Source organism: Stomoxys calcitrans, chromosome 2 (assembly GCF_963082655.1).
Source record: "Stomoxys calcitrans chromosome 2, idStoCalc2.1, whole genome shotgun sequence".
In the NCBI taxonomy this organism is placed as follows: Eukaryota; Metazoa; Arthropoda; class Insecta; order Diptera; family Muscidae; genus Stomoxys; species Stomoxys calcitrans.
The window spans coordinates 213,797,703-213,821,312 of NC_081553.1; positions in this window are offsets into that span (position 1 = coordinate 213,797,703).

Consider the following 23,610-nt stretch of genomic DNA (forward strand, 5'->3'; position numbering starts at 1 on the left):
TTAGGGCTGTTGAGGGCTCTCCTTATTCCTTTACAAATAATGGCGTATTTTTTGTTCGGTTATTCTTTTACTTTATTCCTTTACAAATAATGGCGTATATTTTTGTGTGGTTATTCCTTTACCGATGATGGCAAAGGCTCTCTTTATTCCTTAAGGGATGATAGCATATATCGTTAAGTTAGTTGTTTACGTGTGGTAGATTGCTCTGTTAAAATTCTCTCTTTAGGAGACGAATTGACATTTGCACTTTGATGCAATTCCCTTGGATTGATGCCATATAACTATTCCGAGCTTTTCCGCTCTCCCGCTATTTCTCTCATGCGCCTGATCGGTTGGGAGTGTTAGATTTTTTGTGGGTTGTGCTTAGTTTACATTTGTGATTCAAAGCGTTCGGTAGTGCAAAGTGTTAGAGTCCGGTGGTGAGTAGCCGGTTAAAATAGTGTGTTTTTAGTGTTTAGTAGTTGGATATGGAGGTAAGTAGCTTGGTATTTTATATTTTATTTTATTTTTTAGGTTTTTTATATTTTTTAGGTTTTTCTTATATTTTTTAGGGTTTTTATACCCTCCACCATAGGGTGGGGGTATACTAATTTCGTCATTCTGTGTGTAACACCTCGAAATATGCGTCTAAGACCCCATAAAGTATATATATTCTTGATCATCATGTCATTTTAAGTCGATCTAGCCATGTCCGTCCGTCTGCCCGTCCGTCCGTCTATCTGTCGAAAGCACGCAAACTTTCGAAGGAGTTAAGCTAACCGCTTGAAATTTTGCACAAATACTTTTTATTATTGTAGGTCGGTTGGTATGGTAAATGGGCCAAATCGGTCCATGTTTTGATATAGCTGCCATATAAACGATCTTGGGTCTTGACTTCTTTAGCCTCTAGAGGGCGCAATTCTAGTCCGATTTTATTGAAATTTTGCACGAAGTGTTTTGGTAGCACTTCCAACAACTACGCAAAGTATGGTTTAATTCGGTCCATGTATTGATATAGCTGCCATATAAACCGATGTTGGGTCTTGACCTCTTGAGCCTCTAGAGGGCGCAATTGTCGTCCGATTTAACTGAAATTTTGCATGTAGTGTTTTGGTATTACTTCCAACAACTGTGCTAAGTATGATTCAAATCGGTTCATAATCTGGTACAGCTGTCATATAAACCGATCTTGGAACTTGACCTCTTGAGCCTCTAGAGGGCGCAATTCTCGTCCGATTTTATTGAAATTTTGCACGAAGTGTTTTGGTAGCACTTCCAACAACTACGCAAAGTATGGTTTAAATCGATCCTTGTTTTGGTATAGCTGCCATATAAACCGATGTTGGGTCTTGACCTCTTGAGCCTCTAGAGGGCGCAATTGTCGTCCGATTTAACTGAAATTTTGCATATACTGTTTTGGTATCACTTCCAACAACTGTGCGAAGTATGATTCAAATCGGTTCATAATCTGGTATAGCTGTCATATAAACCGATCTTGGAACTTGACCTCTTGAGCTTCTAGAGGGCGCAATTGTCGTTCGATTTAACTGAAATTTTGCATGAGGTGTTTTGTTATGACTTCTAATAACTGTGCTAAGTATGGGGTAAATCGGTATAGAACCTGATATAGCTGCCATATAAACCGATCTAGGATATTGACTTCTTGAGCCTCTAGAGGGCGCAATTCTCATCCGATTTGGCTGAAATTTTGTACAACGGCTTCCCTCATGAGCTTCAACATACGTTTTTAATATGGTCTGAATCGATTAATAGCTTGATACAGCTCCCATATAAACCTATCTGCCGATTTTGCTTCTTGAGCCCCTACAAGGCGCAATTCTTATCCGAATCAACTGAAATATTACACAATGACTTCTACAATGTTCAGCATTCATTTTTGGTCCGAATCGGACTATACCTTGATATAGCTCCAATAGCATAACAGTTCTTATTCAATATTCTATGTTTGTCTAAAAAGAGATACCGCGCATAGAACACGACAAATGCGATCAATGGTGGAGAGTATAAAAGATTCGGCCCGGCCGAACTTGGCACTCTCTTACTTGTTCTTTTTGTATTTGACCGGACTGTACTTGACAAAGCCCGCTGATGAGTCCTACTTGGCAAGGGGCGAAAGCGCTCCGGCAGTCAGAACTTTGACTACGACGATGCGGGTTTTTTTTGCCTGTGAGATTGTTTGTATGTCATATTTTTTGATATATTTTTATAACAACCACCGAAGGATGGGGGTATATTAATTTTGTCATTCCGTTTGCAACACATCGAAATATCAATTTCCGACCCTATAAAGTATATATATTTCGTAGTAAAATTCTAAGACGATTCAACGATGTCCGTGTGTTTGTCTGTCCGTCTTTTGTAATCACTCTAGAGCCTTCAAAAATTGAGATATTGAGCTGAAATTCGGTACAGATACGTCTTTTTGATGCACGCTGGTTAAGTTCTTGAACAGGCCAAATCGGATTATATTTAGATATAGCTGCCATATATACCGATCAGCCGATAAAGGGTCTGAAGTCTACAAAAGTTTTATTTATTACCCGATTTCGCTGAAATTTGAAACAGTGGGTTATTTCATGTCTCCCGACATATGGTCCAGATAGGACTATATATAGATATAGCTGCCATATAGACCGATCTCCCGACTAAGCGTCTGAAGCCCATAAAAGCTTTATTTTTTAACCGATTTCGCAGAAATTTGAAACGATGAGTAGTTTTAGGTCTCCCAATATAGGACCCAAATAAGGTTCAGATCGGACTATATTCAGATATAGCTTTCATATAGACCGATCTCCCGATAAAAGGTCTGAAGCCCATAAAATCTTTATTTATTACCTGATTTCGCCGAAATTTGAAACAGTGAGTTGTTTTGAGGCTCCCAGTGTAGGATCGGACTATATTTAGATACAGCTGCCATATATACCGATCTCCCGATAAAGGGTCTGAAGCCCATAAAAGCTTTATTTTTAAACCGATTTCGCTGAACTTTGAAACAGTGAGTAGTTTTACGCCTCCCAACATAGGACACAGATATGGTTCAGATCTGACTATATTTAGGTATAGCTGCCATATAGACCGATCTGCAGATAAAGTGTTTGAAGCCTATAAAAGCTTTTTGTTTTATCCGATTTCGCTAAAATTTGAAACAGTGGGTAGGTTTTAGGTCTCCCGACTTTATTTTTTCTCCGATTTCGCTGAAATTTGAAACAATAAGTAGGCCACCCGCCATTTGATCTATATATGGTAAAGATCGGACCGTATTTAGATATAGCTGTCATATAGACCGATATGCCAATTAGGGGCAGAAGCTCATAAAAGCTTTATTTATTACCCTCAGTGAGATTTTCCACTCGATCGTCCATCTCTGATTGTCTGCGACTGTTGCAGCTACTCCTTTTGGAGCATTCCACTAACTGCAATCTGTGGACACTGCCAGTAGCTTTTAGCTTAGGTTATGATAGCAGTGTGCTACTTATGTATTCCTCTTTATATTAAATCCATCTTTTCCCCCTATTTTCAAACGTTTCTAAACGGTAACCTGAGCCTAATAATTGCTACAGCTACATCGAAAACATTATCATGAGTACACATTTAGTCATAAATTGTGGCATAGTTTAGGGATGCAGCAAAATAGAGTTAACATCATTATGAATTAAATGGTCGAAACGAACAACTGCGGAAATGTAGCATATCTTAGGGATAGAGTAAATGACGGAATGGTGAGCAATATCAACGAAAGATGGCGTAGAAATAATGGATTTGCATAAAGTTGTTCCCAGCAAGACTTCGTTGATATGTGAAGCTATTTGTTTTTAAGTATAGACACAGAAACATGAATCTGTGGGTTAATGAGTAGAGATAGGTGATGGGTAAATGCCCAAAATGATTTTACCCGGTAAATTGGGTAAATACCCGGATATTTATAACGAATATTTATTAATAGCCAAATATTTATACCCAAAAGTTGGGTATTTGTAGGGATGGGCGATGGGTAAATTCCCAAAAGGTACTAAACAGATAAATTAGGTAAATTGGGTAAATACCCGGGTATTTACCTATTTATACCCAAAAGCTGGGTATTTATAATTTTGCAGATATCTTGGGTATAAAAACATCTTTTTTTTTTTGATGCTTTCGTATTCTTTGTATATAAGACTGACCTTCTGATCTCATAAAATCGGATTTTAGTTATATATAGCCGCTATATAGACCGATCTCCAGACTAAAAGTGTTGAGGCAATTAATTGGTATTTTTCATCCGATTTCGATGAAATTTGGCACAGCGAATTCTGGTAGACCCCTATCCATTTCTGTGAAGTGCGGTTTAGATCGGACTATATTTGAATATAGCTGCCCTATAGACCGACGACCCAATCTCCCAAAATAGGGTATTGAGGCCATACAAGATCCATTTATTACCCGAATTCGACCCATTCCTGTCAAATGTTGTACAGATCGGACCATGTTTGGATAAAACTCCCGATAAAGGGTCTTAAGCCCATAAAAGCTTTATTTTTTAACCGATTTCACTGAAATTTTATATGGGAGCTATATCAGGTTATACTCCTATTTTGACCGTACCTAGCACAGATATTGGAAGTCATAACGGAACACCACATGCGAATTTTCAGCCAAATCGGACAAAAACTGCAGATTCCAGGGGCTCAAAAAGTCAAACGGGAGATCGGTGTTTATATGGGAGCTATATAAGATTATAGACAATCCCATGGCAGCCGGTTGTACGTACCCGTGGCCAGTTGTACGTATCCCGTGGCAGCCGGTTGTACCGATGGAGTTCTTCATCGGCAAGGGCTGCCGCCTCAGTGTATAACACACTGCTACAACAACAACATAGACCTATTCGGACCGTACTTCGCACAATCAAAAAGGAGCTATATCTAAATCTGAACCGATATGGCCCATTTGCAATCCCCGACGACCTACATCTACACTTGGTATCTGTGCAAAATTTCAATCAGCTAGCTTTACACGTTCGACCGGTGTTCGATGGACGGACGGACATGGCTAGATCGAGTTTTTACGTCGAGACGATCAAGAAAATATATACGAATGTGTCGAGGCCTCACAAACGGAATGACTAAATAGGAATACCCCATCCTATGGTGATGGGTATACAAAATCCTTAAAATCAAGTAAAATATCTTTCATCAAAGTAAATGCCTCTATTAAAAGTTGGAAAATTGAGTATGCTTATCTTCGGCTCGAATCTTTACAATTAGAACAACAACTTTTTTGAGTATAGAGTCCAAATTTGTTCTGGTCGCACTACATGTCCAACTGGAGACCTTTAGAGGTTAGAGGTAGTGTGGCACCCAGATTCTTTGTAATATATTTTAAATGTCTGATTTCCACTCTTCTCCTAAAGACCATTCATTTGAGTCGCATTAAGTCCCGATCGGTTTACATCTCTTCAGCTGGTCTTCAAAGCCTTCATTTCCATTGGGATATATTTTTGGATGGGGTGACTCCCAGGCTCTGGACTTCAATTTTGGGTATCATATTTGCAGTCTACTCCCAAAATTTTTATTAAAATACACATATTGTATTGGGTTGCCCAAAAAGTAATTGCGGATTTTTCATATAGTTGGCGTTGATAAATTTTTTCAACGGCTTGTGACTCTGTAATTGCATTCTTTCTTCTGTCAGTTATCAGCTGTTACTTTTAGCTTGCTTTAGAAAAAAAGTGTAAAAAAAGTATATTTGATTAAAGTTCATTCTAAGTTTTATTAAAAATGCATTTACTTTCTTTTAAAAAATCCGCAATTACTTTTTGGGCAACCCATTACATGTCCAATTGGAGGGATTTTTGGCATAAGCACCACCTAGATTCTTTGACCTAAATAGTGATACCATATTTCTATTCTATTCCTAAAGATCTTTCATTTGAGTCACATAAGGTCCCGATCGGTTTACCTTTTCTCAGAAGGGGTTTCAGCCATGTCCGTCCATCTGTGGAGGGCATCTAGAGGGTACAATTCTTCACCGATGGCTGATATTTGGCATTAAGACTTTTGTTATGACTTCCAACATCCATGCCAAGTAGGATACCCATCGGTTCATAAACTGATAAATCGACCTTCATGAACTAGTAGAAGGCACAATTCATATCCCATTTGGCTGAAAATTTCCACTTTTCCTATGATTTCCAACTTCAGAACCAAGAATGGTTCAAATGCATAGGTCCATAAACCGAAAAGAACGAAAAGAGACAGACGACACTTGCCATCTATTCACTAACACATGTCATATTAAAAAAATGAATTTGTGTTTGTTTGTAGGTTTGTTTGTTTGTATGTTTGTGTGTTCCTTATAGACTCAGAAACGGCTGAACCGATTTTCTTGAAATTTTCACAGATGGTGCATAATGACCCCGTTGTGAAAATAGCGGACTCTCCCCCTTACCCTAATTTTCAGAAACGCCAGATCTCGGATATGGGTGGTGCGATTTAAGCGAAATTTTGTGTGCTCTCATATAGTACCCTAAAAATAAAAATTTGGTATCCAAATTTTGGATGGGGTACCTAGGGGGCTGCCCCACCCTAAAACCTACCAAACATATATTTAGACCAATCATGACAATATAGGACTCATATGAAAGGTATTTAGGACAAGAAAACGTATCTGATATCCAATTGTCGGACCAGGTGCTAGGGGGACCACCCCAAGCCCCTAAACACCCCTAATTCGGACATATTTACCGACCATGGCAATATGGGACTCAAATGAAAGGTATTTGCGAGTAGAATACGAATCTGATATCCAAATAAGGGACCAAGTGTTTGGGGGGCCGCCTCTCAGTAAAAACATCCCCCAAAGGGTACAAATTTACGACCATAGCAATATGGGGCTCAAATAAAAGGTATTTGAGTGTAGAATACAAATCTGTTATCCAAATATAGGACCAAGTGTTTGGTGGGCCGCCTCTCACCAAAAACATCCCCCAAAGGGGAAAAATGTACGACCATAGCAATATGGGGCTCAAATGAAAGGTCTTTGGTAGTAAAGCACGAATTTGATATCAATATTCGGGAAAAGTGTCTATGGGGCCACGCCACCCCCACAACACCACCCAAATCGGAAGTATTTTCTGACTATTGCAATATGAGGCTCACATAAGAGGGTTTTTAAAGTGGAACACGAATCCGATATATATTTTCAAGGCCAACTCACTGAGTGGCCGCGCATCCCCCAAACACCCCCAAGCCGGTCATGTTTGCCGACTATGGAAATATGGGGCTCAAATAAAAGGTATGTGGGAGTAGACCACGTATCTGATATCAACATTAGGGGCCAACTGTCTAGCGGACGTCCCACCACCATAACAACCCCCAAATAGGACGTATTTGCTCACCAAGACAAATTGGCTCTTAAAAAGAGTGGAACTAAATATTCATAGTTTTTAGGACCAATACCCCAAACCGGACATATTTGCTGACTTTTGCAATAAGGAGTATAAATGAGATAAGAAAACGAATTTGAAATCCAATTTTGAGGGCAATGGCAATATAGGGTTCAAATAAATGATATATAGACATATGAGAATAGAGCACGTTGCTGATATATTTTCAAGGCTTAGTGTTTGGAAGACCACCCCAATCCCCAAAACACCCCTAATTCGGGCATATTTACCGACCATGTCAATGTGGAGCTTAAATGAAAGGTATTGAGAGGTAGAGCAAGAATTGATACCCATTTTCAGGATCAATTTTCTGGGGGTCTACTCCTTTCCAAAATACCCCACAATTTTTTACTGACCATCGCTATATGGGGCTCAAATAAAGGTATTTAGGAGTAGAATATGAATTTGATATCCAAATGTAGGACCATGTATTTAGGCCATCACCCCCCTCCCAAAACACACCCAAAGGAAAAAAAATTTTCGACCATGCCAATATGTGGCTCAAATGAAAGGTATTTGATATTAGAAAACGAATTTGATAACCTATTTTAGGGCCATGTGTTTGGGGGACGCCTCATCCTGTAAACTCTTCTTAAGCCAATGGCAATATGGGGTTTAAATAAATGGTATTTGAAAGAAGAGCACGATGCTGATTTTTTTTCAGGCCAAGTGTCTGGGGGACTTTTGTTCCATATAAAGTAAAAGAATGCGCAGCGGAGCGGGCCCGGGTCAGCTAGTTGAACTATAAACTCTCTTAAGGCTCTAGACAAAGTTTTTTTTATAAATTCATTCACTTTTTTTTTAAAGAAAACCCCATCAGACGCACCATCCAGGGCTAGGCTCAACATTTCCTATGAAATCACAAAGTGAATTAAGTCAACACCATGCTGACGCAAAGAGGCACCATACAAAAACGACACCATCACATTATCGGCCCCCAAAAGCTATGCTAACGACAATAAGGCCAACATAGCCAAGGAAAAAAATGAAGGAAGGTGAAACGTTTTGAGTTTCACAATTTTTTTTTGATTTATGAGAGCAATCGGAATTGCAAGTAAAAATCCATAGAGGAATATTATGTCGTCGTTATGCCTTAAAGTTCTTTTCGAAGAGCAAAAACAAAAAATCAAGGAACGAATGCTGGGCTGCCTTGCACTACGGGCCAATGTTGCAGGCCATAGATGTTATTGGTGTCATGGTGTTTTTGTTGTAATGTCATTCATATTATTGTGGTTAGTTGTTGCTGTTGTTGGCATAGACTTATTTCTGTTGTGTTGAGTTGTCTCACCACCTTGAAACCATTATTCATATCTTTCGCCAATTTTTTGCTTCAAGTTGTTGCCTATTTTTTTTTGTGTTGCAAAGTGCCTATGCTGTAACGCCATGACTCCCTCTCTGCACTGTGGGTTGGTTAGAAGAAAGACTAACTGAAGAAATGTGAAATTCTTCTTTAAAATACGGACGGAAGGACGAATGTGGCTCAAACTCCCCGAAGGATATACAAGCCGTTTGGGACATTATGGAATTCAAATGTCAGTTCTTTAGGATTAGAGTAGATATTAGACATCCAAACTTCCAAAATCAAAAGATCTGCGTACCGCCCGGAAATGTAAACCGATCGGGACACTATGGGACTTAAATGAAAGGTCTTTCGGAGTAAAGTAGACATAAGACATTTAAATTTGAATCAAAATATCTGCGTACAGCCCGACCCCCAAAAAGGCCTCCAATCGGACATGTGTGTTAGGTCAATAAGGAAAAATTAGACTTAGACATGGGTTAGGCCGATCAGAAAAATATCAGAATAAAACAAGTAAGAGCGTGCTAAGTTCGGCCGGGCCGAATCTTATATACCCTCCACCATGGTCGCATCTGTCGAGTTCTTTGCACAGTATCTGTTTTAAGGCAAACAAAGTATAATGAATCAGGATGGAGGAGCAGCTATATCAAGTTTAAGTCCGATTCGGGGCTCAAGAAGCGAAATCGGGAGATCGGTTTATATGGGAGCTGTATCAAGCTATAGATCGATTCTGACCATATTGCATACGTATGTTGAAGGACATGGGAGGAGCCGTTGTACAAAATTTGTGCCAAATCGCATGAGAATTGTACAGTTGTTGGAAGTGATATCAAAACAATCGGACGAGAATTGCGCCCTCTAGAGGCTAAAGAAGTCAAGACCCAAGATAGGTTTATATGGCAGCTATATCAGGTTATAGACCGATTAGGACCATACTACTCACAGTTGTTGGAAGTGATATCAAAACACTATGTGCAAAATTTCAGTCAAATCGGACGAGAATTGCGCCATCTAGAGGCTAAAGAAGTCAAGACCCAAGATAGGTTTATATGGCAGCTATATCAGGTTATGGACCGATTTGAACCTATATCAGGTTATGGACCGATTTGAACTTGGCACAAGTGTTGGAAGAAATATCAAAACACTATGTGCGAAATTTCAGTCAAATCGGACGAGAATTGCGCCCTCTAGAGGCACAAGAAGTCAAGACCCAAGATCGGTTTATATGACAGCTATATCTGGTTATAGACCGATTTGAACCATACTTGGCACAGGTGTTGGAAGTGATATCAAAACACTATGTGCGAAATTTCGGACCCAAGATCGGTTTATATGGCAGCTGTATCAAAACATGGACCGATTTGGCCCATTTACAATCCCAACTGACCTATACCAATAAGAAGTATTTGTGCAAAATTTCAAGCGGCTAACTTTACTCCTTCAAAAGTTAGCGTGCTTTCGACAGACGGACGGACGGACAGACGAATATATATACTTTATGGGGTCTTAGGCGCATATTTCGAGGTGTTACAAACAGAATGAGGAAATTAGTATACCCCCATCCTATGGTGAAGGGTATAAAAATGAAATGTCTTTAGGAGTAGAGCACGAATCTGATACCTAGTTGATACTTAAACAGGTAAAAAGGCATTAAGTTTAGCCGCGACGATACCCACCAACTCAGGTATATATATAATCGGGTGAAAATAAATTAAATAAATGAGCTATGTCAAATTATGGTCTAATCTAGGCCTAACCCATAACCCGTGAAAGGGTAATAAATAAGCCATTTATGGGTGAAAGAACGTTAATAAGGAGATCGACGTATATGGGGCAGTTATATCCAAATATGGTACGAACTGAAATTATACTATGCACTGACGATAAAAGGCCTAACACAGCGCTCTCTGTGCCAAATTTCAGCTTACTTACATTACTTTAATTGGCTATGACAGAACATTTGTTCCACTGGCCGAACGTAGAGTACCGTTCAAAGCGCCTCGATCTTCTGCGCTCATTCTAAAATCTCTGACGCCAAGTTTCGAGGTGTCTCGCACCACATGATTCCATCGGGCTTTTGGTAGTCCCGGTTTGAGTGTACCATCATTTCCGCCTTCAAAAGACTTTTTGCAGCCTTCAAAAGACTTCTTCATCCATGCTGACAACATGACCTAGCCAACGGAGGCTTTATATTTTGATACGTGCAACTATGTTATCGTCGTTTATACGACGTCTATATTCTCCATTAACGCAAACGGGTACATATATTTTACAAAGAATCTTTCTCTCAAACACTCCAAGCACTGCCTCGTCTGCTATCAGACGTACCCATGACTCAGAACCATATAACAACATGGGTATCAGTGTCTCTTCGTCTGTCGAGAGGTGGCCTTATATCTAAACTGCTTACCTAATCCAAAGTAGCATCTGTTTGCCAGTTTTATTCTTCGATTTATTTCAAAACTGGTGTCATTCGTTTCAGTAACGGTGGTGCCGAGGTAGATAAAGTTGCTGACTATCTCAAAGTTGTGGTTTCCAACTTTCTCCATGTTCTTTATCTGCTCGGTTGTAAAAGGCGTTTTGGGAGTGGAAACCATCCATTTCATCTTATCTCCATTTACGGCCAGACCCATTTTCACTGACTCTCTTTAGATTCTTTAAAAGGCTGCAGTTACTACTTCCGGTGGCCGACCTATAATGTCGATGTCGTCGGCATAGGCGAGTAGCATGTGTTTCCTTGTGATAAGTGTGCCATATCTATTCACATCTGCATCTCGTATAATCTTCTCCAGCAGGATATTAAAGAGATCACACGATAGGCTGTCTCCTTGTCTGAAACCTTGTTTGACATTAAATGGTTCGGAGAGATTCTTTCTTATTATTATTGAGGAACGCATATCAGCAAGTGTCATCCTGCAGAGTCTTATTAATTTTGCAGGGATACCCAACTCAGACATGGCTTGAAATACCTTTGAAAGTAAAGAGGTGTCGAAAGCGGATTTTTCCTTCTCGGGTCTTTTCCAGGATTTGGCGCAGTGTGCACATCTGGTCTAGGGTGGATTTACCAGGTCTAAGGCCGCATTGATAGGGCCCAATTATCTCATTGACTTTAGGTTTTAATCTTTCACACAGTACGCTCGAGAGTATTTTGTAGGCGATGGGGAGGAGACTTATTCCTCTGTAGTTGGCACATTCCGTCTTGTCTCCTTTCTTGTGTACGGGACATAGTATGCTGAGATTTCAATCATCGGGTATGCGTTCTTCTAGCTAGATTGCACAGACAAGCTGATGCATACGCCTGATCAGCGTGTCGCCTCCGGTCTTAAATAGTTCAGCGGGTAACTCGTCGGCCCCTGCTGCCTTGTTGTTCTTCAGTCGGGTCACTGCTATTTGGACCTCATTCTGACTAGGAGGTAAACATGCTATACCATCATCAGGTATTGGTGCTGCGGTATCCTCTTCGCCGCCAAAGTCAGACACTAGCAGTTGGGTAAAATGTTCTTTCCATATCCTCAGCATGCTATCTGTGTCAGTTACCCGATTTCCTTCTTTGTCTCTGCAGGAGGATGTGCCTCCACCAAAGTCATCGGTTTGATGTCAAATTCTTTGGTAGAATTCCGGACTTCATTTTGACTCCCCCTCATCTGAATTTGCTCACACTCACATCTTTCCATTTACTTTTTCTTTCTGCGGAAAAGACATTTCTCCTCTCTCCGTTTCTCCCGATACTTCTCCTTCATCTGGTGCGTTACTACTGATTGCAGGGTTGCTCTATATGCCGCATTATTGACTTCAGTACATCTCGACACTCTTGGTCGCACCATGAGTTTCTTAGGGGGAGGCTTTCGCTACCCAAGCACGGATTTCGCGGCATTTTCCATGGAGCGGGCAATTGTCCGCCACTGAGTCATTATATTGGGTTGCCCAAAAAGTAATTGCGGATTTTTCATATAGTCGGCGTTGACAAATTTTTTCACAGCTTGTGACTCTGTAATTGTAATTGCAATTCTTTCTTCTGTCAGTTATCAGCTGTTACTTTTAGCTTTCTTTAGAAAAAAGTGTAAAAAAAGTATATTTGATGAACCTTAAGTTCATTCTAGTTTTATTAAAAACGCATTTACTTTCTTTTAAAAAATCCGCAATTACTTTTTGGGCAACCCAATATCATCGGAACAAGGAGTGCTTTCATCACGCAGCTGAGCCAGTCGAGTGGAGTATTCCGCTGCCATCTGTTGTGTTTGCCGCTTTCAATCCAGTCAATCAATCAATTTTTTCAATCAATTTTCAGTCCAGCTTCCGTGCAGTCTCAGATCGTACTTTCAAACGTTCGAACTGGTTCGATCCTTTGCTGCTACAAGGTAATGATCCGAATCCATATTCACTCCACGGATCGATTGTACATCTAACACGCTGGATGAATGCTTTCCATCTATCGCAAAGTGATCAATTTGGTTCATCGTGTTTTGATTGGGTGACAGCCATGTGGCTTTGTGAATATTTTTATGTTGTAATCTGGTGCTACTAATTACCATGTTTTTTGCCGCGGCGAAATCTATCATCCTCAACCCATCACTGGACGTTATCTTGTGGAGGCTAAATTTTCCGACTGTTGGACCAAAGATGTCTTCCTTCCCTATCTTCAAATTAAAATCTTTCGGAACGATTTTAATATCATGGGCGGGGCCCTTGATCTGGGGTAGAGTTACCTTGGATTGTTGGTGGGAGTCCTAATCGGGCACTGCTATGTTTGATCGCTGATATTGCGATGGGATCAGGACGATGAGGATTTATGCAGGGTCTGTGAGAATAAGGAGGATTTGGAGACGGTTGATCATATGCTGTGCTGTCATATTCTCTCTCTAGGCGCTCGTAGAAAATATCCTTGGTCTGATCGTCCTTGTCTTCCGTCGGGGCATGAGCACAAATAAGGCTGATGTTGAAGAATTTGGCTTTTATGCGGATTGTAGCTAGCCTCTCATCCACCGGAGTAAAGCTGAAGACAAATCCACAGCCAAATTCATGCCTCGTGTTATGGCAGCTATAGTATAGTTCGTCACCGTTTACTGTTGTTGTGACGTCATTCCTAGTCAATCGCACTTCCTGTAAGGCTGCAATATCTGCTTTGTACTTCTCCAAACGCTCCGCCAGCGCATATACTGCACCTTCACTTTAGGGAGTGTGGACATTCCAGGTGCAGATCCGCAAGTCATGGTCCTTTTTTCGTTTGTGTGGGTCGTCAACGTTAGTGGGGTTTGTTTTTACTATTCCTTTGTTTCTCATAGTGATTCTGAGTGGGTTCCTGCCCCAGCGCCCTAACCGCATGGGTTTTGTGGGATCATGGGATTAGTGAGTGTGTGGAAATGTGTAACCTTTTAGTGGCATAACAATCTGATGAGACCCCTGGTAAGGCCGAAATCGCGATCATTGTTGCCCATCCAATATTTTTATGCACACAACATTTGTCGAGACTCTTGAAAAGGTTTTTATGATTTTTTATTTGAAATAGTAACAAAAACCAGAACACACTGGTCTAACTTGGAAAATTCTTTTATGGAAAGTGCAGATTCGCAAATCATGGTCCATTTTTCGTTAGGGGGATAACTTTTACTACTCCTTTGTTTCTCATAGTGATTCTTAAAGGTTTCCCGTGGCGGGTTCCTGGCCCAGCGCCCTAACCGCATGGGTTTTGTGGGATCGTAAGATTGGTGAGTGGGTAGAAATATGTAACCTTTTAGTGGCTTAACAATCGGATGAGACCCCAGGTAAGGCCGAAATCGCGATCATTGTTGCCCACCCAATATTTTTATGCACAGAACATTTGTCGAGAGTATTTAAAAGGGGTTTTTATGCTTTTTTATTCAAAATAGTAACAAAAACCAGAACACACTGGTCTAACTTGGAAAAAACTTTTATGGAAAGTGCAGATTCGCAAATCATGGTCCTTTTTTCGTTAGGGGGATAACTTTTACTATTCCTTTGTTTCTCATAGTGATTCTTATAGTTTTCCTGGGGCGGGTTCCTGGCCCAGCTACCTAACCGCATGGGATTTGTGGGATCGTAAGATTGGTGAGTGGGTGGAAATATGTAACATTTTAGTGGCTTAACAATCGGATGAGACCCCTGGTAAGGCCGAAATCGCGATCATTGTTATCCACCCAATATTTTTATGCACACAACATTTGTCGAGATTCTTGAAATGGTTTTTATGCTTTTTTATTCGAGATAGTAACAAAAACCAGAACACACTGGCCTAAGTTGGAAAAAACTTCTATGAAAATAAAATTTCAAAAATGTTTTTTCACGAAAATCGAGAAAAAAATTTTATGAAAATAAAATTTCAAAAATTTTTTTTCACGAAAATCGAATTTTTACAAACTTTGTATGGTAAGAAAAATTTTTGTTTTGATTATTTTTATACCCAAAATCGTTTGTTGATTTCAAAGCGGTATTGTTCGGATTTAATAACTTCCTCTCAAAGAAGGGTCGGCCGGAAGCATGTTGAGACTTAGGTGATGTTGAGACTTGAAAAGAGGGTGCGGATACTAATCCGCCCCATACCACTATGAACATACACTTAAGCCAGTAATTGGCTTGTTGTGTGCTCTAAATACTAAAATACAACTTCGAAAAAGAAAATCTACCTACCTACAAAATTCTTAATTGTTTTCCATACCACGCCCCTAAGTTGGCGTATGTCTGGTATTATGTCCCCACCTAAGTACCGTTCGGGTGTTAGCCACAAAAGCCGGGCACTGAGACTTAAGTCTTGTTTATGAAAAGCAGTCTCCTTATCATGGAGCTAAAATTTGGGTCGAACAGTACTCATTAATATGTTGGAAGTTTGTCGCACGTTCCTTTATGGTATGTTCGTGGTAGAATAAATTACTTGCCTCGCTATTCCTGCATTCCAATGTTCTTCCTCGAATACACTCCAAATTTCTTTTGCTTTAAAACCTTAATTAAAACTTCTATTTATGTTATTATTGCCCACTGTGCTATGCAAACAAATGTTCTTTAACCATTCTACAATAGCGGAAAATTAAAATTGATATGTTGAAGTCTGTTTGCCATGTTGTTATACATTTTTCTTGCAATTTTTTTTATTTCTTCTCTCTTTCTTTCTTTCCTGCCTCTCGTTCCAATGAATTAGTTATGGCCTTTTCAATGCAGGGCTTTTTTTATCATATCTGAAATATTGGTTCGTTTTTACCAGTTTTCTGTTGTTATACATTTCGACAGGAAATAAAATATCAACAACTATGACATTTTGCCAAATTGGCGGTTTATTAATTTTTCTATTTAAAACAATGTTGCAGTCGATGTCTGGCTTATTGACAATCTTTTCCTTTTAAAAAAAAAAAAAACTTCAGTGTTGTATTTATGAAATACCACGGATAGGTGAACTTAAAAACAAAAGACTTAAGACACATACTCGCCCTGGTGGTATACTTTGTAACGGCCTTGTAACTAACAGGTGGCCAAATTGTTATTTACTACCGAATGATTATTACGTTCGGATGAATGAAGATATCTGCTTGAAATTTTGCACCGATATTTCCTATTGTTGTTGGATGTTGGGTATTGCAAGGGGGCTGACTATATCCGTTCAGATTTGTATATAAACCGATCCCCGGATTTGATTTCTAGAGCCCCTAAAAGCCTCAATTTTCCTCCGATTTGACTTAAATTGGACACAAGCGCTTGTGTTTTGACTTCCAACATTCGTACGAAGTATTGGTTCGAATCTGTAAACAAACTGATATAGGCCCCACTGGGCTCAAGAAGCCAATACCCGTATTTGGCTTCTTAAGCCCATAGAAACCTCAATTTTGCCCCGATTTCGGTTAAATTTGACACAAAGACTTCTGTTGTGAAATCCAATATATGTGCCAAGTATGACTTGAATGGGTCTATAAACTGATCAAGCTTCCATATAAACCGATTCCCTGATTTGACTTTCTGAGCCCATAGAAGGGTAAATTTTCTCCTGATTTGGCTGAAAATTGGTGCGAGGACTTGTGTTATGAATTCCAACATCTGTGCCACGTATACTGCGAATCGGTCTATAAACTGGTATACTTTACTTTACTTTAATTGGCTATGACAGAATATTTCTTCCACTAGCCGAACGTAGAATAGCGTTCCAAGCGCCTCGATCTTCTGCGCTCATTCTAAAATCGCTGACACCAAGTTTCGAGGTGTCTCCCACAACTTGATCTTTCCATCGGGCTTTTGGTCTTCCCGGTTTGCGTGTACCACCCTGTTTGCCTTCAAAAGACTTCTTTGCTGGAGCTTCTTCATCCATTCTGACAACATGACCTAGCCAATGCAGCCGTTGTATTTCGATGCGTGTAACTATGCTATCGTCGTCGTACAGCTCATACAGCTCGTGGTTCATACGTCGCCTATATTCTCCGTTAACGCAAACTGGTCCATATATTTTACGAAAAATCTTTCTCTCAAATACTCCAAGCACTGCCTCATCTGCTTTCACAAGTACCCATGCTTCATAAACTGGTATAGCCTCCCTATAAACCTATCCCCATATTTGACTTCTTGAGCTGGTGCCTAGGACTTGCATATACTCCGAACAACTGACATTAGGCAAGGGTGTTCTTATACCAAAGTCCTGCAAGGCAAGTTTGACAGCACCACAGACATATAGGTCTACTAGCCTTACATCCTTTCTACTCAAAAACATGGAGAGTATTGTCGATACCCTGATGAAGAGTAGGCCATTCAGCGAATTGCTTTGATACAAGCTGCATGTCCATGTCTAGAGAAGGTTGGAGGAGACTGCCTTGACGAGGTTGTGCATAAAATAAAAGAATCCTTGACGATATGCATAAACGTCGAATGGACTGGCTCTTAACAATATGAGAACCGACATACTTATCCAATCCTTTGGCAATTTGACCCAGTGAACTGGGTCTTTAGAGGCTGGATAAACCTCATACTAAGATATAGGTGTATAAATTGTGGGTCGGTCCCATGACATAAATATATGGGAGAAAATGGAACAGGGGGTTATATCTACTACGGATACTGACTGAGTAGGGTTTTGAACCCTACAGACATTGTTATAATACTTCTGAGGGGAAGGTATCTAAAGCTATGCAGAAAGATCAAAAGGGCCTTGGAGATAATACACAACTGAGTCAATTTGATGAGTCACATTCCCCCAACAGAATGATTCCGATATACGACAAGGTTAAATACTTAGGAGTGATTTTGTGCTGTTAACTGTACTGGAAGAGTCACACTCAGAAGCGTACTGGGAAGGCTCTTATATATTGGACACTATGAAGACAGGTTCATATGGGTCACGAAATGGGGCCTGAATGTATGTATAGTCCACTGGCTCCACAGGAGCGGGATTAGATAAATACCTTTCGCGGCTGCTGTTAGATTGTGTTGAGTTCCGGGCCACCAAGGGGTGGCAGGGAACAAAGCGGCTGGCGAGATTTGGCCAGGTTTGGATAGCAGATCGATTCTGTGATTGTGAAGGTGATTGTGAATCCCTCTCTGTGCTGGCTGTTTGGGATGGTGGATGGCTTCTATGGCAAATGCGTAGACATGGCTGCCAGGTTTTTCAAAGCTGTGTTTGCTGAGGTTCTCCAGAACGAGGAGGAAGAATGCCCTTGATCTGGGGAAGAGTTACCTTGGATTGTTGGTGGAGTCCTAATCGGCCACTGCGATGTTTGATCACTGATATCGCGATGGGCTCGGGACGATGAGCATTTCTGCAGGGTCTGTAAGGATGAGGAGGATTTGGAGACGGTTGATCATACCTTAGGTCATGTCGGGCAGAAGGTGGGTAAACACCTTTTCTCTTCATTAAGCTCTCTATAGTTTTTCGACAACTGAGTCATTCTGGACTTCTATTAGGGCCTGGAATAGCTGACTGAGTGGTTGTCTACTCCGTGCGACATTTTTTCGGTATCTATGGCGGTTTTTCGGTTATCTTTTTATACCCACCACCGAAGGATGGGGGTATATTCATTTTGTCAATCCGTTTGCAACACATCGAAATATCCATTTCCGACCCTATAAAGTATATATATTCTTGATCAGCGTGAAAATCTAAGACGATCTAGACATGTCCGTCCGTCTGTCCGTCTGTCTGTTGAAATCACGCTACAGTCTTTAAAAATAGAGATATTGAGCTGAAATTTTGCACAGATTCTTTTTTTGTCCATAAGCAGGTTAAGTTCGAAGATGGGCTATATCGGACTATATCTTGATATAGCCCCCATATAGACCGATCCGCCGATTTAGGGTCTTAGGCCCATAAAAGCCACATTTATTTTCCGATTTTGCTGAAATTTGGGACAGTGAGTTGCGTTGGGCCCTTCGACACCCTTCGTCAATTTGGCTCAGATCGGTCCAAATTTGGATATAGCTGCCATATAGACCGATCCTCAGATTTAGGGTCTTAGGCCCATAAAAGCCACATTTTAAATCCGATTTGGACGAAATTTGGCACAGTGAGATGTGTTAGGCCCTTCAATATTCTTCGTCAATTTGGCTTCAATCGGTCCAGATTTGGATATAGCTGCCATATAGACCGATCCTCCGATTTATGGTCTTAGGCCCATAAAAGCCACATTTATTATCCGATTTTGCTGAAGTTTGGGACAGTGATTTGCCTTAGGCCCCTCGACATCTTTCTTCTATTTGGCCCTGATCGGTTCAGATTTGGATATAGCTGCCATATAGACCGATCTCTCGATTTAAGGCTTTGGGCTCATAAAAAGCGCATTCATTGTCCGATGTCGCCGAAATTTGGGACAATGACTTGTGTTGGGCCCTTCGATATTTGTCTTCAATTTGGCTCAGATCGGTCCAGATTTGGATATAGCTGCCAAATAGACCGATCTCTCGGTTGAACAATGACTTGTATTTATAAGCATTTGGTCTAAATCGGATGATATTTATAGATCTGCTATGGGGCATAAGGTATGCATTTTTCACTGGTTTTTGACGAAATGTGGTTTACATATATACCCGAGGTGGTGGGTATCCAAAGATCGGCCCGGCCGAACTTAACGCCTTCTTACTTGTTCTTTCTCTACCTGCTTTCGTTTCTCTCCTTCTCTCTCTGTCTCTTTTTTTTCTTATTTAATTTCTTTTTAAGATGACCACAATGTACCAGAGGTCTCCGAGTGATGGGGTTGGCAACTGCGGTTGCCAAGCGGTTAACCTAAACTAACTTACGACTCAGTAGTTTGGTGGACGCCAATGAAAAAGTCAAACATAAGAATTCATAAGCTGGTCCATGAGAACCATGGCTACAAGGACCCTGGAGACTATTCTAGTTGTTCGACCCATTGACATATAGTTCGAGTGTGACCCAACCTATTTAGGCTATAAAGTTTTAGGTGATGGGAGAATGGATAAAAGACCATATCATTGGTTATAATGGAGGAGACGATAGAAAACCTGGATAGAGTGGAAGAAGTTTCGGGTTGAATAACTGAGACGATACTGTAGGTCGAATGCGAGGCACAGCTGCCAACGGAACAGTCTTGGATTGACGAAACATTGGTATTACCATCTGTAAGATCATACTACACAGATGGATCAAACACAGAGGACAGAGTGGGCCAGGGGGTCAACATTGAGATCCCAGGGACAGAGATCTGTTTAAGACTGCCGGACCATAAAACGGTCCTGCGAGCGAAGATTCAGGAGATCGTGGTATGCGTGAGGTGGTATGGTGTTAGAGCAAGGACGTCCAATTGGAACATCTTTACGGACAGTAAACTGGCCATTAGGGCTATAACAATCAGGATTCTAAGGTAACGAACAGTCTTTGAGAATAAGAAGGTGTTTAACGCCTTGTCTGAGTATTGCACCATCAGCATCGTTTTGGGTACCGGACCGCAGCGCAGAAAGGGCAGACCGACCAGAAAGGGCAGAATTGACCGTAGGAGCCAGAGCATTGGCATTGGTAAACTTAGTGAAGGCGAAGGAAACCTTCCGAGATGACGTAATCCTAGTTAAGGGGTTGGGCAATGAACGGTGAAACAGTCGATAGGATGACGAAATCCGGCTCGGGAGAAGAAGAGGCTTTTAGTGGCAAGAAGAGGAAAGCAGTTCAGTATGGCTTTCGGTATCATTACGGATCACATTAGACACACTTATGCAGAAAAGCTGTGGCAAGGGACATGTGGCATGTTGGGAAGGAGGTCAGTATGGCTTTCGGTCTCATTGCGGGAAATATAGGACTACGAGGGCACTTATGCAGAATAGTTGCTGCAAGTAACAGCGTGTGTAGGACATGTTGGGAGGATAACGAAAAGTAAGAGTATTTCTTATGTCGACGACCAGTTTTCGCAGCTGACAGACTCCGGCACTTGGGCGCGGATACAATATCAAGTTTGAACTTAGCTTATTGGCATAGAATGGAAAACAACAAAAAAGTTTGTGAGCAGCACGGAATTCCTTAGAGATACTCTTTCGTCGGACTTAGAGCGCAACAAGCTGGGTATTTGCTTAGGTATATGTTCATAGTGAAATGGGGCGTATTCGAATCAGCACCCTTTCCGATCCTATAACATTTATTTATTCTTGATCCTCGTAAAAATCTAAGACGATCTAGTCATGTCCGTCCGTCTGTCTGTCTGTTTGAGATCACGCTAAAATATTTAAAAATAAAAATAGATATATTGAGCCGAAACTTTGCATTGATTCTTTTTCTTGTCTATAGGCAGGTTAAGTTCGAAGGTGGTCTATATGGGACTATATCTTTATATAGCCCCCATATGAATTTGGCCAGGATCGGTCCAGATTTTGATAAAACCGCCATATAGACCGATCTCTCGATCTACGGTCTTGGGCCAATAAAAGGTGCAGTTATAGTCTGACTTCGCTGAAATTTGGGACGGTTAGTTATGTTAGTCTCCTCGATATTCTTATATCATTTGGCCCAGATGGGTACAGATTTGGATTTAGCTGCCACATAGACCGAACCCCTAATTTAAGGTCTTGGGCCCATACTAGGGCCCATACTAGTTGGATTTCGCTGAAATTTGGAATAGAGAGTTGTATTAGACTCCTTGACATCCCCGTTCAATACAAATCAATTCGGGCCAGTTTTGAATATAGCTGCCATATATACCGATCTTCCGATTTAAGATTTAAGGCCCATAAAAGGTGAATTTATCTACCGATTTCGTTGAACACAATGAGTTTCGTTAGGCCCTTCGACATTCGTACTGAGGATGGTTAAGATCGTTCTATATAAAGATATAACTGTTATATAGACCGATCTTTCAATTTAAGGTCTTGGACCCATAAGAGGCGTATTTATTGTCCGATTTCGATGAAATTTGGAACGTTAAGTTAGGCCCTTCAATTTCCTTGTTTAATTTTGCCCAGATTGGACCAGATTTGGATATAACTGCCATTTAAACCAATCTCTTGTGTTAAGGTAGACGCATGTATTGTCTGATTTCACTGAAAATTGGAACAGGGAGCTATGCTAGGTTCCTCCAGTCCAGATATGTATCTACAATAGCTGCCATAAATACCGCGCTCCCGATTTAAAGTTTAAGGCCCATAGAAGGTGAATTTCGTTGAAACTAGGCATAAATGAGTTTTGTTAGACTTTTTGACATTCGTATCGAGTATGATCAAGGTCGAGCTATATTTGGATATAGCTGCCCTATATACCAATCTCCCAAAGTGGCCATAAAAGCACATTTATGACTCGATTTCGCTGAAATTAGACACAATGGGCTGTGTTATGCTCTTCGACATTCGTGTTCAATATGTCTATGTCAATCGGTCTATATTTAGATATAGCTGCCATATAGACTGATATCTCGATTTAAGGTCTTGGACGTATAAAATGGGCAATTATTGTCCGATTTCGCCGAAATTTGGCACAGTGAGTTCTAGTAAGCTCACATCGGTCTATATTTGTATATAATTGCCATATACATATACCGATCTCTCGATTTAAGTACTTAGTAAAACTGATGAATTTGGTACTATGAGTTGTGTTACACCCTTACACAGCCTTCCTTAACATGGCGGAGATCGAACTATATTTAGATATAGCTGCTATGAGTTCATAAATGATGCATTTGTCACCGTATTATGCCTTTTTACTTGTTCAATCTAACCTAATCCCATATCCCTACTTAAGGGAATTGGCCCATAAATGCGAATAATACCCTGATTTGTGCATTTTTCATTTGCTCGACATATATGTTAAGTTAGGTTAGATTTAAAAGATGGTGCAGATATTAATCCGCCCCTTGCCACTTTGGACATACACCTAAGCCAGTAATCGGCTTGTTGTGCGCTCTAAAAACCTATAAAGTATCCTCTAAAAAGAAAATTTTAAGTAAGGAATTCCGTGCTACTTACAAAATCCTTAATTGTTTTCAACGCCACTCTCCTAAGTTCGATCATGTTTGATAATGTGTCTCCTCCTAAGTACCGGTGTCTGTTGGACGCGAAAGCCGGTCAATGTCAAAGGAAATGCTGCAACGTCTCATCATCTTCCCGGCATGCCCTACACATGCTATCACTTGCCGCACCGATTTTACATAAGTGAGCTCGTCGTCCTATGTGTCCCCCAATAACTATACAGACCTCCTTCTTGCTAATAGCCTCGTCTTTTAACGATCTGGTTCTCCTCATAGGATTTTCGCCGTCCTACCGACCGTTTCGCTTGCACGACATATATACGGAGTTGAATTTTTTTTGTGATGATCTCGTCAGGATTCGGCTTTCAGCATCATAGGTGGACATGCTAACCTCTGCGCTATGTCGTCCACCAATGGGTTTTTACTTGGTTTAAATTAAGATTAAGATCATCAAACGTAAAAATTTCACTTTTTTATAGATTTTGGATATTTAAAAGACATTTCACTAT